At 41.0% G+C, this 4,042-nt stretch overlaps 1 non-coding gene across 1 annotated transcript; it reads left to right on the top strand.

The window, feature by feature from the left end:
- The first annotated feature begins 1,392 nt into the window (after positions 1 to 1,392).
- trnam-cau (transfer RNA methionine (anticodon CAU)) lies at positions 1,393 to 1,464 on the top strand. The gene has a single exon. It is a non-coding gene; the product is annotated as a tRNA-Met (tRNA).
- The last annotated feature ends 2,578 nt before the right edge of the window (positions 1,465 to 4,042 follow it).

Raw genomic sequence — 4,042 nt, 5'->3', positions numbered from 1 at the left:
ACTTTACAATATCACAGATGCAGAGTGTTATTGACAGATCTGTATTGAATCTGACGCTCAGACGTTACGAGAGTCTGACATGTATGTAACAGATACAGAGTGGATACTACACTCAAAGTCCTGACTTGGAAATATATCGCTGTTCCTTCACTGTCACTGGGTCAAAATCCTGGAACTCCCTTCTGAATACTACTGAGTATGTACCTACACCACATGCACTGCAGTGGTTCAAGAAGGTAGCTCACCACCACCTTCTCAAGGGCAACTAAGGATGGACAATAACTGCTGGCCCAGCCAGCGAACCCAACATCCCACGAATTAATAAAAAAAGGGCACCAAAGACTTCAGATTCAGAATAATTTCCACGTTCACATACAGAAGTACTGATTGATAGAGTTAAACACACACATACACACACACACCTTTAAGAGATTCAGAATGAGTCCCAAACGCATTTGCATTACCAGAAAGTGACTGAGAACAAAACACTTGCACACCTGCAGTTCTACTGGCCGGCTCAAAAAGTGTCCAGACACTCATACAATACTCAGAAAATGCAATATGCAGTCTGACTATGACACAGGTATATTGTACCAGAGAATGAGAGACACAGAATTACTCCAACACTAACTTTCAGCACCAGATGCTGACTGATAGAGCAAAACCCTTCCACATACAGTTCCACTGACAGTTTCAGAATGTAACCCACCTCTCTCAGTATCAGAAAATACTGATACAGATAGGAATGGAATATAACACAAATATACTGTCCAAGAGAGTGACTGTTACAGAATGAATCCAAACATATTGGTAGTTCCAATGACAATGTCTCCACACTCACATACAGTAACCAAGACTGACAGCTTCAGAATGTCTTTCAGTTTCACACAGTACCAGTGAGTGACATAGACATTGAATCCCACGTTCACAAAATTGGCCACAAAAGGGCAGTGAAGAATGTATCTCACTCTCAAATACAAAACTACAACCTGACGGTTTCAGCACAACATTATAACTTCTGCTTGGTAAAACAAAATATTATGAAATGTCATCTCCACCGTTAGTAATTCCAAAACCTCCCTTCGCCGTCCAATAAAATGTGAACGGTTCTTGTCTGTTCTGTCGCTCTCTGAGTGTGCTGACATCTACTGGCCAGAGCTGAGAAGTGCAACAGAGCTGAACTTTTTTTTAAATTCAATGGATATGAGATTCGCTGGCTTGGCCATCATATTTATACAACCGGGAACACGTTTGTACTGCAGGGAAGCATTTTACACAACAACAAAGAACATTTCTCAACACCAGAGAACACAATTCCACAGCAGGAAATATATTCTAAACATGTGAAACACTTTAACACCATAATGGAACAGTTGACATTAAAGACAAAGCAGCAGAGTGGCGCAGCGGAAGCGTGCTGGGCCCATAACCCAGAGATCGATGGATCGAAACCATCCTCTGTTATTTACATTCTTATTAATGCCCAAAGGGAACATTTTCTGTTGCCCACAATCATGTCTGTTATTTCATCAGTTTCTTCTTTCCAGTGCAAAAATTAATGGATTCAAGCTGTAAATGCTGCAAACACATCCCAGCCAATGCTTTCCCCTTTCCCTCAGCCCATCCCTCCCAAAGAACCTCCTATTCACTATCTCTGTATGATTACCTGAATAGAAAAAAAACATCTTCTTGGATGGAAACAATATCGTCAAGGTCATATTTTTTAAAGTTAATTCACGGGATGTCGGCTTCGCTGGCTGGGCCGGAATTTTTTGCCCATCCCGAGTTGCCCTTGAGAAGGTGGCGTTGGGCTGATTTCTTGAATCTTGCGTTCCGTGTGGTGTAGGTACACCCACAGTGCTGTTAGGAAGGAAGTTCCAGGATTTCGACCCAGCGACAGTGAAGGAACGGCGATATATTTACAAGTCAGGATGATGAGTGACTCGAAGGGGAACTTAGCCGCAGGTTTTCCGAACTATAGGACACCCTGCAGTAATTCGTCATCTTTATTTGAACAGCAGCGTCCTCCCTGTGACATGAACCACCGAGAAGGACAAAACTATCAGTATAGCGGAGACAGCATCGCACCAAATACACAGTTCATCATTATCTGGACAGAAATTGTCATTCCTTCTTAATCACTGGTTTAATTTATGGAATACCGTCCCCATTATAAATAACATTAACCATAATAATAAGTAACCATAATTATCATAAAAAATTCATTCCTTCGGGTTTGCATTAGGTACAAATTACACTAAATTATTATTATTTGAGTGCCTCTGATTGTTTCGTGTCTTGTTTTACCTGTTAATAGCTGATTGGAATTTAACGTGCTCAGATTACCACTCATTCCGTCCTTATTGGCCTTACTTGAGGTGATAACCAGCATGTATGTGACCTTTCTGCTCGAACTGAATGTCTGTCTCTAACATATTGCGGTCCCTCATTGCCAGATGCTCATTCACTACCATATTGTTAAGTCATACTAAATTCCAGTGAGTCTAGATCCAACCTGATCAACCCTTCCTCATTAGAAAACCCCCTCAGTCAAGGGAATATCCCAGTCACCTTTCTCGGGAAATGTCTTCAATGCAAGTATGTCCATCCTTCAGTAATCAGACCAAATCAGCACCCATTATTCTAGGTGTGGTCTCGCCAATGCCCTGAACAGTTGCAGCAAGGCTTCTCCGCTTTTCTATTCCAGTCCCCCTGCAATTAAGAACAACATTCTGCATGCCCCCCTAAGTATTTGATGCACCTGCATGCTAACTTTTTTTCAATGATTCTTTTGCAGCGTCACCCATTTCCATCTGTACTGCAGCATTCTGCAATGTCATCTAAACATTTTTTGTAATTCTTGTACAAGGATCCCTCTGTACCACAGGATTCTGCAGTCTCTCTCCATCTCAGTAATATTCCTCTCTCCTATGCTTCTTGCAGAAGTGGGCAACCTGACATTTTACTACATTGTACTACATCTGCCATTTTATCCCCACTTACTTGAACATCTACATATCTATGCAAACTCTCTGTATCCACCTTACAACTTGCTTTGATTCCTATTTCTGCATCATCAACAATTTTTGCTACCATGCAGTGGGTACCATCATCCAAATTATTAACATCGATCGTAAATGGTAGAGGCCTTAACACTGAACTCTGTATCTGTCCACTAGTTATAGTTTGCCAACCTGAAAATGACCCATTTATCCTGACTCTCTCTTTCCTGTTAGTTAGCCCGTTCTCAATCCATGCTAATATATGAACCCTAACAACATATACTCTTTTCTTGTGTAGTGACATTTTATGTGGCACCTTATAGAATGTCTTTTGGAATACAACTGGCTCCCCGTTATTATCCCTGCTGCTTACATTCTGAAGGAACTCTAAAACAATAATCTAACAAGATTTCCCTGTCTATATCCCCTTCTTAGACTTTTTGAATTACCCTCACCATTTGCCTTCCCTCCTAGTTTTGTGTCATCCGCAAACTTGGCCATAGTACATTAATTTCCCTCATCCAAGCCATTATATATATATATATGTGTGTGTGTGTGTGTGTATGTATATATATATATATATAATTAATATATTATGTATTGTCTGGAATTCGTGTGGCATGAATGTTTCTTCCACTTGTCTCCTCAGCTTGGCTATTGTCCCGTTCTTTCTGAATTTGGCCATGAACTGCTTCAGTATCCGAGGAGTCGTGAATGGTGTCGAACCTTGTGCAATCATCAGGTTTCTGACCTTATTTTGGAAGGATGGTCATTGATGAAGCAGCTGAAGATTGTTGGCCCGAGGACACTCCCCTGAGCAACTCCTGCAATGATGTCCTGGAGCTAAGATGATTGACCTCCAGCAACCACAAACATCTTCCTCTGTCGTAGGTATGACTCCAAGCAGCAGAGAGTTTTCCCCATGATTCCCATTGACTCCAGTTATTACACTCGCACTTACTGTTATACTTACCCTGATTGATTTTTATAAATAATTCTCATCTCCTAGTTTCAATCAATGTCCTAATTTAGAAAGAGAA

This window comes from Cetorhinus maximus, chromosome 31, assembly GCF_964194155.1.
Source record: "Cetorhinus maximus chromosome 31, sCetMax3.hap1.1, whole genome shotgun sequence".
Taxonomy (NCBI): Eukaryota; Metazoa; Chordata; class Chondrichthyes; order Lamniformes; family Cetorhinidae; genus Cetorhinus; species Cetorhinus maximus.
The sequence above is the reverse complement of the archived record's forward strand: the minus strand, read 5'-3'. Positions and strand labels throughout refer to the sequence as shown.